Genomic DNA, 15421 nt, shown 5'->3' with positions numbered 1-15421 from the left:
TTTGTGCTGACTGAGGGAGCTTATCAGCTGTTTGCCATCGCACACGACACACGGCGCCATAATCAATAATTAAAACTCACCTGGTTGCATCAAGATAGACGCAAGCACCCATGGGTTACGTGGAGGGAGGCGGGAAAGCGGGCTGTGCATGCAATAACATTTTCTATTAGCCATGCTCGAAAAGTGCCGTAAATATCATGTCAAATGAGTTTTATGCGCGCCAAGCAAGCAAACGATAAAGGATATATGTCTGTGTGCTGGCTATTTCTAAGGACTCAGCTGGCAGCTACACGTGGCAAAACTGTTGCCTCGTGTGTGCAGCATATGATGCAAATATTTCATTCATGACGCTTGTAAATCTTCTTTTGATTGCACTTAATACTTGTCACAGCAACAAAAAATTGCAGCACATATACCACCAAACACATACACGCACACGCGCATGCCAGTCAACAAACTAAAAAAGGAGAAGATATACAAAAAAGAATTTATATTTTTGGCAAGCTGAAGATTAAATACCCTTTTAAATAATATGACCCGCACTGTGGCAGATATGTGAGAAAAAATGTGAGGCTAGTAATTGCTGAGTTTTGTGAAGATATCTTGAAAAACATACAAAAGCTCATTTTTAAGCCGATTCATTCTATGGAGCAATAAGATACACTAGTCCGAACCTGAAAAGATTAAACTCTTATATAAGGTGCATAGTGAATGTCAAGGTAATCAAAGTAAGCTTTTACAGCTGTATGATTAGATAAGTTAGATTAGATCGTTTCCATCTTTCATGATAAACAGTTTTAAGGCTTAGAGACTAGTTTGCAGAGAAACAGACAGTCGGTCGTAGCTTTATCGAATTGTTTGTTGATCCTGATCAAGAACATATATCCTTCTTATTTTTGGAGCTATCTACTTCAAAGCATACATATTTCATGGCAAAATTATAATACCCTCTACGGGGGTATAAGAAACCAGCCAACGGTAGAAGGAAATCATAATAATCCAACATGTTTGCATTCAAATTGAGAATTTCCACCGAGTGTTGCTTGTGTGTATGTATCCGTGTGAGATATGAGTCAAGGTTTGCGTGTGTGAGTGCGTATGTGTGCGCGTGCTATCTATAGGGAAATCTCATTTCATTTCCAGCATATGCAGCCATACGAGCAGAGCCTTTTGTAGTCATGTCTGCGCCATTCAGTTTGCCAGTTAAAAATCAGGTTTCTCGACGTTTTTTTCAGGCTATCAGACAAACAAATCTACGCCAACAAATCGCACACACACGCGCAAACACACACACACAGACGCGCACACCCCACTTAGATATATATCTGAGCGAATGAGAGACACCTTTTGCCGCAATTTATCGTTTTGGTAAAATCTTAAATCTCGCATTCAAGGACTTTGCTGCCGTGCATACAGTATTTGAGGCTTTTGTATGCAGGACATTATCTATGTGTGCGTGTGTGTGTGTGTTGCCTTTACAATTCTGTTGAATTGCCTTCATATGTTGGTATTTGCATCCTGCCATTGCTAAGCATGAATTATGATATTTATTGAAAGAGCAAAATGCCGCAAAATATGTGCGCAGCGTTTGTTGGGTTTGTTGTTTCTTCATGTATTTGAGTTGATTAAATTTGTGTGTGTGTGTGAGGATTGGATGACATATCCAATTTTCGAGCTTGTCAACAGGTGTGTCAAGTTTCGCAATTTTCACTTATTATCAGCTAATTTGCCAATCTACTCGCAACTCAAAATTCTAAAGTTTTCTGTCTTCACAGTCGCGAAATATTCAAATCGTCTGCTTGTTAACAGTCAGTTGGATGGGGTGGCTGGGGGGAGGGGGTTCGGCGAAGACAGGGGGCGTGGGGTGTGTTAAAACTTTTCCCATCTACAAATTGGTCTCGCCTCTAACCGCAAAAGTGCATGAGAGCCTTTTGACTTCCTTTGCGTACTTTTTTCTCCTTCTCACTATCTCTCTCTCTCTCTCTCTGTCTCTCTTTTGGCAAAATGAAGCATAACAGGGCCAAAAAAAATGCGGCTAACAATGCTAATACCCCAAGAAAATCCCAGCGAACAAAGAGAAAAGCAACTTTCACAGTCAGTTTGCAACTTCGACCTTCTGAACTCTGCCCAACGCTCTACTACTTATATATACTTGTATATATGTTTATATCTATAAGTATGTATAAATATATGCACACCTCCTCCCTTTCGTTACGCCCCTTTTGGCGACAAACAAATCCAACAAGCAACTTTTGTGTAAAACTTTATGCATTTCACTGCCGATGAAAAGGCGAAAAAAAAAGAATTGCAAAAAGCAAACGAAAAGGGAAAAAAGTAAAGGCAACTTTTCCTTGATTTTCAACTTAAAAAAAATCTCTTGTCAGACGGTGTTGGTGAACATGTGTCCTGCCTGCTGGTGCGCTGCCTTTCTTCCCTGTCTTATTTGTTTATTTTGTTTTTTTTTTTATTGTTCGCGCTTTTGTTTTTCTTGCAGCGCCTTGGGCTACACGAACGGCAAAGGATACGCGGCGGCGTTTGCGATAACTTTTTGATGTTTCACTGTTTACGGCTGTCAGGCCGTCCTCTCGCCATGTCAAAATTATATTATGAATTTCTGGGTTGCCTGCCACACCCCTTCAGTGCCCCAATAGCCCCTCCTGGGTCGACCAGCTGCTGTGTCTTTGTGGTGACTTTCGCCGCGTTCGTTTGGGTTCCTCTCTCGTCCATTGATTTGCATAAAAATGCTCACAAATATTTTTCATTTTTTATTTCAACGAAAAATAAATAAAAAATATATATAAAAAAATATCATAAATAATAATAGCATGCAGGCAACAAAAGACGACAAGTGACAAGCGAAATTCAATATGTTTTATTTTTGTCAGTTCACATACAAAGGGCAAGTGCCAGCAAATCGATGGATAGAAAAAGTCTGTCTGCAAAACCCAACCTCAATTTCACGCACTACGAATACTCTATTTGTAATATAAATCTATAAAAAATGTTTTCTTTTGTTGTTATTTGGGTGTTAGCATGGTTTACATGGTATAGATATTACTTGACTTAGTTGAAAAGGCACAAAGGGAGCAATACAGTAAAGTGACAATGGCGGACAGGTGAGCTTTTATGCGAGATTAAATGAATAGAATTTCAGTGTTGATGAAAGAGAGAAGTAATCATGGATGAATTGTAGTTATTTATTATTCAAACACAAGAAAACTATGAAAATAAAATTTAATTCCAAGTAAACGCCAATAGAAGATATTTGAGTTTTGAGGCCAGCATAAGAGTCAGGTTAACAAAAGAGAGCACAATTGAAATAATACGAAGTTTACGGAAAGTTGATTCAATCGCAAAGTGACCATTGAGCACATGTATAAATAAATAAACAAAAACATTTAGACTATTCCAGCACATGTCTATGATTTAATCGACATCTTAAAGCAGCGACTCATCCCTTACTCGTTTTGTTGAATGCCCGGCGGGGATGTAGGGGGTAAAAGAAATATACTGTGGCTGCCTTTGTGGGGCGTTAGGCAAACAAGTCCCTTTATGTTTTTGTTTGGCATACGGGTATAAAAAATGTATACAAAATTCAATTTGTTTGTGTGAATTTCTTGACTCGCGACTGCTTCAAATAAAATCTACATAAAATGTCCCTTGGCCTCACCCCCCTTCCCCACCCCTAGGCCATCCCTTCGGTGCTCCCTCAAATGTTGTCGCTTGATTTGTTTGCTTTGAAGGCACCCAGACCCAGAAATTTGTGCACCCGCAAACCCCACAACTTATGTTGCCCGCCCAGCTTTTTTGGATCTTTTGACACTTTGACTCCACAGGCCCCGCCAGGCTTGAGATAAATAAATACAATTTTCTTGCGGTTGCTTTGCGGTACTCACGCCGTTGGCAAATTAATTGAAAATGTTTTTCTCCTTTTTTTATCGCTCTAAATACATTTATCAAACGCAAATCAATTTCAATTATAAGAAGTCACTAAAATGGATGAAGAGAAAATAATAATGGAGAATACAAAAAAAAAAATCAATGGTTTTGCGTGTGATTGAGCCAAATGTGTAGCATTGTGTGTGTGTGCGGCTGCAATTAAGGCCATCTATATGGCTAAATAAGCCAAAGGCTGCCTTCGACAATTTCGATGTGCCTGCAAGTGAAATTGAGCCAAAGCCTCGCTCTCAGGCATTCCTGTCACGATTTTCGATTTGCTTTGCTTTTAAGATACAAGTGTGTGCCTACATCTGTGTGTGTGTGTGTGTGTGTATAGTGTGTGTGTGCGCCTTATTTACAATCAATTGTGCCTTAGACGTATTGGGCTAAAAACTTTTTTAAAATGCCGCAGTACATCTTCAGCTTTGGGCACAGACCAAATCTTGAGAAACAAGCGCTTAATTTAATTTATTTTTTCTCCCTCTCTTTTGTTGTTGTCTTGTTGCCTGGCACGAAATGTAGCTCATTAATTTTGTTTTATTTCGTTTTAGAGCCGCTTCAATTGGCATTAAATGTTTGAGGATTTCTAATGAGGCCAAGCCCGAGAAAAGTCAGCAATTTTTTGGGCCTTTTTAGCCTTACATTTTATGCAATTCACGTTTCTCATGCTGTCTGTGCGGAGTTTTCCAACTGTCATCAATTGTTGGCCAGCTGGGAAAAACATTTCTTATTGGCCGGACTAATGATAATTGATTTCATACTTGAATTTTATCGAATCGATATTTCTCGGATGAGTCCATTTTCAATCAGTAGGCGGTAATATTGATATTAGCCTTATCCGCATGTTAAACTGCATGATAATTTCAAATATTTACCAGTTTTAAAAGAAGCTTTAGCATTGTGTTTGCCTGTGGGAAAAATGGGAAACTGTTAATTCCCATAAAGAGGGAGAAGCTGTACCATATTTCAAGTGCTTCTCCAGGTATTTGGACTCCTTTGATAAATAGACTTGGCAAAAGACAGAAAGAAAAAAAATCATTTGTATAATGAGAGCTGTCTGTCATTTGAAATGGCATTAAATTTCAAGCAGGAAGCTCTTTTCAAGTGTATCACAAAAGCTCAGGCACTAAGTCCGGGCATTACTCACTCTATTGTTGTACACCTCATCAAACGCTTACCTGAAAGTAAGAATTAAAAAGTGGGTTAGCAAACAGACTACGGACTGATTGATATGTATTGCGAGTGTTGTGGGGCAAACGCTAATTGCTTAGCCTCTGCAGTATTGCGGGACTGACAGGATACGGAGTACAAAGGTCCTGTCCCTGCAGTCATAATTGATCAATATTTAGCATGCCAACAGACGTTGAGTGTCGACAGGCAAAATGGAAGACATGCAAACAAGCCATCAAGCTGGCAAAAGCGGGCAAACCAACTGCGTTAAGGTTTGGCCACGAAATTTAAGCGTTCTCGGAGCTGTCTTAAAGCAAAAATAATGGCGATGTGTTAAGGTTAAACTGCCAGAAATTTAGGTGAAGAAAGCTTAGGGAATAATTATCTCAGCAAATATTAAAAGAAATTAGCTGAAGGCCAAATTAAAGCATTGAATACGGGCAAAAAAGCTGCCAATGAGCAACTTAAGTTCTTTGCTGCATACGACTAATCTCATGGAGTAATAAATTTATATTTATTACTCAATGGATTAGTCTCATGGAGTAATAAATTTATATTTATTACTCAATGGATTAGTCTGTTAAAAAGAAAATAAAGGTATACATTGGAAGCTCTACATTGGAAGCTCTCTAATTGTATGCGAGCTTTTCACATTTTATAAATATAATTAATCTATGCGAAAGCTTTAAGTAGCTTTCAACAGAAAAATGAGCTTTTGACCAGATCATAGTTGTTATTATTATCTTTATTAAAATTAATATTATTTTGGTTAAGCATTCGTTACACTAATGTGCGAGCCCTGAAACTTGTTGCTTAGGAAGTTGTTATATATTTAATCAATACAATAAATGACGCTTAGAGCTATTTAGCTAAGTTGTGGAAAGAGTTAGCTGAATAGCTATTAGTCTGCGGAATGCTTTAATCGCAATGCGAAATTAATCTGCCACAGCTTGTGCTTTTTTCTTTCTGAAAGTTGATTAAAGTAAATTTGAGGCTTATGCCATAACTGCATCCTTATAGAAAAAAAATATATTTCTATATTATTTTTCATTTTTATCCGTTTGCTGTGTGCAATGCGAACAAACAACACAAACAGTAAGTAAAATCGTCATTATCTTTTAATTAACTTTCGCAGTCATGGCAAATGATGAAAGTTTTTTATTTCTGTTGTTCTAACCGGCATGGAGGAGTCTGTTTTGTGTTTATCTTGTGATTGCTTTTAGTTTCGCCTGACAGTTTTCCATGCCAAACAGAATTTTCCTTTTCATTATGCTAATTTCGCCAGGCTAAATAATTACAGAGCGCAACAAAATGGGACGACGCCAAATGTTGAAAAGTAATTGTAAAACCAGACATCTGGATTAAAAAAAGAAAAGAGAGAAATACAGACAGAAACAACGAAATGTTTATTCCCAGCTTTAAGCCAGTGTCTGTTTTTTCCCACTTGTTTCCCTTAAGCCGCTTAGGGGAACTACGAGAATAGGCCGATTGCTGGCTTTCCCACGCTGATTGAATGATTAACATAATCGAAATATTAATAGAAAAGAAATCCAAATGGGAAATATAATTTTGGTAAGCCACAGAATCGTATTAAATCAAAGCAAAGCATAAAATTCGTTCTTTTCAAAGTTCTCTCTAGAGTGCCTAATTGAATTATTAGAATGAAATTTTCCTCTTGACGCAGGCGCAAGCCACTCATGCCACATTCTCTTGCCACAAAGCTAGCTCTTGGTTGCCACGATCACGAAACATGCGACCCCGTTAGGCATGAGTAAGCCACAAAGTTATTTCCGAGTGCAACGTGCGGTAACAGTTTTCGGCTTCCACAACTCAGAGTAGGCAGCACTCAGATAGAATTTGTCAGACTTAATAAGTTGGGTTCTCTTCTAAGAACCTTAAGCTGCAGGTTCATTCAACCTGCCTGACGGGGCCATAAATTCGTTGCGCGAGCATAAATTGTCGGAGCGGTACGATATTGTTCTCTATTTACTCTCGGTTGGTTGTCATTAAAAAACATGAAAAGCGCTTTCGTGTGATAATATCATCATGCGGTTTCTTTAATAATTTATGCGCATTGTATCAATAATAATAACAGTAATTAATGCGATAACAAATTGAATATCTACTGCGACGAGAACAACATTCAAAATCAATACGCAAGACCCGTCTCACAGGGCTGCCCACGCGTCTCGATTCAAAGACCATACTGAATCGAAAAAATAGTCATTAAGCTAAGTATACGTCTTCGAAAAAGAGGTATATGTTTGGGTGAGAGTCGGTAAAACCCATGGACGAAGCAAAGCTTTAAATAAAACAAAGAAGAACTGTTCAATTCTAAGCATACCAGCTACACAATACTCTGTTCTCGGCGTGAACAAAACTTAGGACAGATACCTTTTTGCTTCTAACTGCACAGGCAAAATTTGGCTTGGCAGAAATATTTATTATTAATATGGATATTAATAATGATAATGATGAGAAAATGAAAGTTATCCAAAAACCGAATTTGGTGACTGCCAAACTGTAAGTACAAGCCTGTGACTGCATAAAGTTTGACTCTCAAACTGTGAATTCTACACTTCAGCTCGACAATTGTAACTTGTAACCTGTGGCTTCACAACTTTGGACTTTCAAAACTGTTACTCCAAAACATTGAATTCCAAATCGTACCTTTTAAAACTATGATTGAAAAATTGCAACTCTATAACTATGACCTACTGCCTGTGACTCCACAACTTTGACTGTGAGCTTACAAGACATAGCCCTTGAAACTGTGAGTCTAAAACTGTCAATTGAAAAGTGCGACTCTAAATTTGTGCCTCTAAGAAGATGACTTCACAATTGTGACTCTAAAACTCTTATTTTACTTCTTTGAATTCAAAACTGTGGATCTGTATCTTAAAGAAATCCTCGTTGCTAATTTAAGCTCTTATAACGGTATACATAGCTCAAATTAATTTGCGAGTAACAAAAAAGTCCTAACACATTACGTGACGGGATTATAGAATATAGAATTAGCTATAATTATATAGCTCTCTATTATATAACAAGTATATAAGTAGGAATAGCCCCTAGCAGCACAAGCCCAATATACTCTATCTCCCCCATTTACGAACAGTGTATTAAAATCAAAGAACAACAAAACTTAAAATCAATTTTATGTTTATGACACTTTTTTTTTATCGTCTTCTATTTCTTTTGTGCTTTGGTGAGTTCTTGTGGAGTCGCGCCGCACAGCGGGTCAGTTTTTAAATGCCCATCCATAAACTTAGCTATATAGATAGAGATTAATGTGTGTGTGCGAGTGTATGTGCGTGTGTGTTCGATTATCGCTGACCGCGCACCGCTCTTCGCTGTTCGCTCCGTAACAGGGTCATGGGTCGTAAAGCAACGCAACGCCGATTTTAATGGCATTCTAAGCAGCTCAGCCATTCGACCCGTGTCTCTATTTACATATGTATGCATGTGGGTGTGGATGTGTAGCTATGTGTGTATGCGTGTGTGTGTGTGTGCATATATCATTTGTGGACTAATGTTTAGGCAAATGCCATTCGTCCATGAGTCACACGAGGCATTAAAATTGCAGGCAGTGGCCGTTCCGCTGGCTACAAAACTGATTGCAATATAATTTGAACTGTCCCCAACAATGGGGCCTCAATCATTCGAAATGCAAATGTGCCAATTTGTTTTCACCTCAACATATAGAATATTCCAACCGATTTGCTATAGTCGCATTGCAAGCCTATCCGAATGAATGGACAGCAACATTTTCCCAGCGTCTGCCATTTTATGAAGGGACAGTTCGGTCCCAGAGTAACCCACGCATTAGCCAGCCGACCATTGCGTGGGCAAGTTGAAAGGTTGCTCCGGGGACCTCGCTTATCAGCACTTGGGCATCGTCTTCGCACAGTTTTCACCTATCTCAACGCCGCTAATCAGCGGTGAGCATCTACCTATCTACCTCAAGTTACCCGAGTGGTTCCTCAAGTGTTTAAGGGACATCGCTCAGCCAGGCATGACGCTCGTCTTTTTATGTTGTTGTTGTCGTTGTTGCTGTTGCATCCACATATGAGCGCTTGAGTGGTTCGTGTAGCAGCCATCATCATAATTCCTGAAGGCGTCGTGGTAAAAGATATTTGACTATGATTGAGTTCCGTTTTCGTTTTACCTTACTGCCTCCTGCACTTTCCGGCTTGGCTTACTTTTATTTCTTGTTATTTTACCCTCTAGTTTTATGCCCTTCACCAGCTAAAAATAGCTAAAAGGGCATTCTGATTTGTGCCAAATTAGGTTCGAGAACTGTTTTTTCCCATGGAAGATTAGAAAGCGGTAAAATAAGAAATTTGGTTTTCACTGTACTAAAGGCATATTTATAATGTCCAAAAAGTATATTTTAACTATATATGTAGTAAGTTATTTCCTAGTTGGGTACAGGGTAACTCCTAGTCGTGCAACTATTAGATAGAAAAAGGCATATTGAAGTTGTGCAAATGTATGTTACAGAGAAGACCTTCAATATATAAATTTATACCCATTGAGAATGGATTACTTACAGGGCATTTGTTGGTCGATCAGTGAAACTTAATTTCCCCTTTGCAGCAGGCTTAAAACGCAATCAAGCGTCTTAGAATTTTCCATTTCTTATGTTTCCCATTGTTGTCGCCCTTCTTCCTGTTGTGTTCACATTCATTTTTAATATTGAGAGCGCATTTGGGCCTAGCTTCTGCGAGCATTAAAATTGGCTTTAATTTAAATTATGAATAAGTGCTCATTTGGGTCTGGGGCATAGGTCAAGTAGTCGCCGGGACACTGACGCCTGTCGCCGGGCCTGCTAATGAAGTTCAAATATTTAGGGAATTAGGCCGTCGAAAGACTCAAATCTTCAAATTGGAAAACCTTTAGCATTTCATGCTAATGACAAATGCTTTTATCTTTGCAAACACAAAACGGCAAAAAGATAAAAATAATAAAAGAAAAATTAAACGCAATATTGTTGGCAACCTGCTGCTGTAGCTGCTGCTGCTGCTGCTCGTGTAATTATACTCTTTGCGCAGGGCATTATAAATACTTAATGAAGTTTGCCAGGCGCGGCACGAGTTTTCTGTGAAAGTAAGCATTCGGCTGACTTGTAAAAGTCTAGAATGGTGCACAGAAAAAGACAGCATTAGGCGTCATAAGCTATCTGCTGAGTTAATCAAAGAGTCTGTTTAAACAATTTGCGAATTATAAGCCCTCAGCACTTACAAATTGAATATTTATCATACTTGCGGTATGAACCACATAATGAATATATACTCATGATCGGTACGAGCTTACATATGTGATATGTGCTTCCTAATAACATAAATGTAAGTTTATTGCTTTGTTAGAGTATTTATGCTTCGGCTTAGTGAACCGTGTGGCTAGTTTTTATTTTCGGCCGCCTCATGCTGACCCTAATCATTATGCTGGGCCTGGCCCGGCTAGCTGGCCAGCTAGTGAAAAGCGTCAGCAGGAGCGGAGCTGGGAGTGGGGGAAAAGTGGCAGCTTGGGACCGTGAAAATTACACGTTTTTTGCTTTGAGGTTACAATATTACATGCCAGGTGGGTGTTCACTCGCCCGGCGGAGGGGTAGGAGCAGTTAAGGGGACTTAAATTTATGCATTCTTTTTTTTTTTTGGTTACGTTTATGTTGCTTTAATTAAATTTCTCTTTTTTTGGTCGCTAATTTCGGCATTTAGGCGCGTCTAAATTTTTTTTGTGGTTCTCTTACTTCCATTGAAATGAGAAAATATGGTGGAAATGTGAAAATGCGGCACGTAGGCGTGGCAGTTAATTGGCCCGCCAGAGGTTTATTATTTATACATTCTTTTCTATCCCTGAGGGGGATATAGGGGGGTATATAGCCATAATTTATGTCTTATTTACACAAAGCGCATGTGACAACAGCTGCCGGGGCTGGGCTTAATTACGGAATCGATTATTAGCCGAGCGCTAATCAAGTCACTCGATACGCTACGCTACACAAAGGAGTCGGCTAGACAGGTTTCGCGTTGATCAGGTGAACGATTCTTTGTAAATATAGCGCACGACCAGCGACGGGATGAAACTCAAAAGAAAATAGAGGCCAACTGTGCCCAGGTAGGGAGCGCGAACAATGCAGCCGAAGTCAAGCGATAGCGTCGGAAAACCTAATGAGTTTTTCATTTGTGTGCAGCTGATGAAGGCATTAGGCAAGTGGAAAATTGTGCATTGTACACAAGTCTAAAATAGAACGATAACCATAAGAATGTCGCAGCGGTTGTTGGGTTTTTACCTAAATGCATGATTAACACATGAAAATTGAATAAGTTAATTCAATTTCTACACGTTTGGCAGGTCTGGAGATCTTAATTAAGAGAGGCCCAGAAGTCGTGCACTCTTCTGACGTCACACTGAGCTGAGCTTTGTGCTCTTCTACTGCGGAAGCGGCTGCGAAGCACTGTACATTGATAAAGCCACTTAAGACAGTGAGTTGAAGCGAAGAAGAGAGAGAGAGAGACAGAGAGAGAGAGCGACTTGCAATCAGCTGAGCTTGTCAACAAATATGGCGGCCAAGTGAGTTGTTTTCGTGCGTTAGAGCAACAGGCGTTTGCCCAGCTGCTGAGTCATTGGCAAAAGCGCCAACTTTTGCACTGCGAGAAAGGGAAGAGTTCAATGACTGGCAACAAAAGTACTTAATAAAAATTAATTGCCCAAATCAAAATGAAATAATTATATATGAGGAAAATAAGAGGAAAGTTTACAAGCATTTAACCGTTTTGTTATATTAGCTAAATTCTCGCAGTGTAAACACAATTGCTAAATTTCAAACACAGCTGCTATTCATTAGCTAAGAAAGAGTGAAAAAAACACGTAAGAGAAAGAAACAATTGGACAAATGCTGTCAGGCAGCGTGTTTATTGATTTTGAAAGTTTTGCCTAAATGTACAACATAGCTCAACATACATATGCATGTGTATGCATGTGTGTGTGTGTGTGTGTATGTAACAACAAAACAAACACTGTCATAAGCAAGACAAAGGCAACAAAAAAATAGTCAGACTGTCATTGTTGCAAAAACAAACAAATAAGTAGAAACTAAGTAAATAAATAATATTAAAAAAACACTCGCACACACACACACACATGGACAAGTGTCATGTCGATTTACAAATGGTTTTTAAATTTTCGCTGACAAACTTTTACCCGCCGCGCAGTTGGCCAAGTCCGTTGGCTATAACCGCAACTGCCATTACAATTATGGCTACTTTCTACTAATGTGGCCCTAACTAGATCGAAAAAAGGCCAAGTCGAAGCATCTTGAGCATTTCGCGTTGCCATTTTTCCCGCTTCCATTGTTGTTGTTCTTGTTGTTGTTGTGCTTAGCAGACGGTTAAATGACTTCCGCACAAAACTGAAACTAGATTCATCTTCTTTTGGGCCATTGTTGCTGCTGTAGCCGTTTTTAATCTGAGATGAGCATGAAAAACAAACTGACCCAAATTCTACGACAAACGACTAACGGCAGTTTAGAAGGCGGCTTAAATCTTTAAAGAAAATGTTGGGTTACTTAATAAAAAGCAGCTTTTAAAATATTACAAGAGTTTACCAAGGTACGAAGAATAAACATGAACAATTGTACTAGAATACTTAGGGATAATATTCCGTTCAAGATAGTTATTGATAAGAGGAAAAATTTTAATCAAAACAGAATAATCTAAATTTAGCTAAGCTTAAAATAAACATTATTCTCTATACAAACATACATTCATCTCGTTAAAGCTAAAAAAAAGTAGTATATAACTTGAAAATAGAAAACTATTTAATTTATAATTAATACATAAAATTACATTTATTACAGATTTATCAACAGCTAACAGAATATCGATTGAAATGCATTTGTGAGTGGATTTTGAGTTGTTTAATGGATTTTCATTGTTCTTACGACCAGTTTTAATAAACACAACAATTGTTGGCAATGCTCTCTGATTGATTATTTAAGTCATAAAGTATTTAATGTATATATTACAGTGATTACATGCAAAGTATTACATTAATAAAAAACAATGAAAAATTCTATTAAATTCGTTAAATTTATATTTTCAATAATACTCCTAGTTTTTAGATTAAAAGGATTACATATTCTGCTTTCTATAGATTTTCTTAGGACGATCTGCATTAGACATTTGAAATAGTTTTTTCTTGTGGTGTAACAAATTATTATCAAAAAATAAACAAGTCTTAAAAAATATATATAACTCCGGATTTGCAATAGAGTTTAAATAGAGCTCGTCAAAAGGAATACTAGAAGAACTATCTAAAGAATTATCTAAACAAAATCGTATTTTGCATGCAAACATATTCTATTTCGCATTAAAATCAAGCTCTACAAAAATTAATATGAATAACATGCGCTTATCACCTGGGGTCAAAAGCTAATGTCAGCCGATTATTTATTGAGCGTTTCCCGTTTCCCGCTGTTCTCAGCACGCGTAGCACGTTAAGTTGGCTGCGCAACATGTTCCCCGTGAATCCCCAATTAGAATTTCATATCATATGCATTTAAATTGCTTTAAGCCAAGTCCCAGTCGCTCACGATACTCATACAAAGAAATTCCCACCTTTTCTGGCCACAAAAAACAACAGCAACAAAAAAGAGTGCAAGTAAAAAAAAACCTGTTGAGCGCAAATAAACTTTTATTGTTGCCCCGCTGTTGTTGTTTTTATTGTTGTTGCTGTTTACTCTTAAACTGGTTCTTCAAAAACAAACACACAGACACGCACATTGAGCGCTGATATGCGAAGCTTTTAGCTAAGCTTGCAAAAGCATGCGGCAGATCAAACTTTGGCTTACAAAGAAGAGGACAAGAAACAGATAAAGAAGGCGAAAGACGCGAAGCACGCGTCAAGGCCAAATGCAGTTAGATTTGCGAAAACAATTAAAAAGAGAGTCGCGGAAATAATGCATAAATGCAAGAGATGCATATAACAAGTGCTTTGGCTGGTTGTGTAACTGTAACAACAGTTATTTGCAGCTAGGAGTGTGCAATGGGAGAGCGCAAATTCACCGCTTTATAGCGCTAAAAACAACAACGGCTAAGCACACACTCACACATTTAGCTGATCTACATACAGGTCAAAGCGGGATAGCTAGCGTGAGCGAAAGCGAGAGCGATACAGACGGACAGTAGATTGCCCGCCAAGCGAAGCTTAGACGCATAGAGCAAAGCACAAAACGAAACATTAAATATAAAAAGATCGAGTTAATAACGGGTTCAAAGAGTGTAATGTAATAAAATTAAAAAGCGCTTGCATGTGTATGTAATTATTTAATGCTTGTAAATGCATACCGTTTAAAAAGATCCGTGGAATGTGAAGCCACAATTTGTTGTTTTGTCTTCAACTGTTTTTTTACGCACCTTCAATATTGTTAAACAAACAGCGAAACAGACACTTCAGTTGTTTTTGTTTTTGTTGTGTTTTGTTTGTAATTTGCTTTTGGCAATATTCATTCCACACTTTCACACATTTGCATTAAATGGCGTTACTTGCTTTCATTTGTTGTTCAACGCATCACTTGCCAAAATCTTTGTTGGCCACAGAAATACCAATTACCAATTGCTTGAAAACACACACGAATCACACGAGCGTCGGGGCTTAAAGAAATTCACAGATTTGAATTGTTTCTCTTTTTGTGCAAGCGCTCTGTGTGCACACACGACGGACACTCTGAATAAACTAAAGCAGCATAACCGTTTGACTGACTGTAGACGCACTTAGCAGCGCTGAGAGCGTTAACATTTCGAAGAGAGTCGTTAACAGTGCGTTGTGGGTGCTTGCGTTGAACAGAAAACTCGGCATATGTTACGTTTAACATTTTGTTATTGTTGTGCCAAATACTTGATTGGACTTACTTGACCTATGCAAATGAGGCTGTAAAAATAAAGGTGGTTTGTCTATAATATATTGATATGATATTGACAAATTTTTAGTGCAAAATATACAACAAGTTTTGGTTATAAAATGTTTGAGAAAAGTTCTTACAAAGTAAGCTTCAATAGGTTAAATGCAACTAAATATTATTTGTTTATAGATAATTTTAAAATTGAATCAAAACAAAATATCAAGCATTAGATATTCTCTTAAACCTAGCCTCTCTTTGGTTAGGGCGCAGAGCAAGAAATACGGGTTTTGGTATTTTAACAGTCAGTATAAGAGCTGCTGTAGCAGACTTTGTATGCGTCTCAGTGGGATTGTATGTGTATTTATAGACAACTTGTTTTGTTTTGGGCAAATGCCGGTCGTTGTTGCT

At 38.1% G+C, this 15421-nt stretch overlaps 1 protein-coding gene across 2 annotated transcripts in view; it reads right to left on the bottom strand.

The window, feature by feature from the left end:
• Tl (Toll) overlaps positions 1-14844 on the bottom strand; it is a 53306-nt gene extending 38462 nt beyond the window's left edge. The window contains exon 1 of one of the 2 annotated variants that reach the window (XM_064693241.1): positions 14460-14844. The gene's annotated coding sequence lies outside the window, so the exon portion shown is untranslated. The remainder of the gene's footprint in view (positions 1-14459) is intronic. The other variant, XM_064693243.1, reaches the window with a different exon arrangement.
• Positions 14845-15421: the final 577 nt, after the last annotated feature.

This window comes from Drosophila montana, unplaced genomic scaffold (assembly GCF_035044405.1).
Source record: "Drosophila montana isolate Dmon_TW-CO22-7 unplaced genomic scaffold, ASM3504440v1 contig_3733_1, whole genome shotgun sequence".
NCBI classification, from domain to species: Eukaryota; Metazoa; Arthropoda; class Insecta; order Diptera; family Drosophilidae; genus Drosophila; species Drosophila montana.
This window is presented reverse-complemented; position numbering and strand designations above follow the sequence as displayed.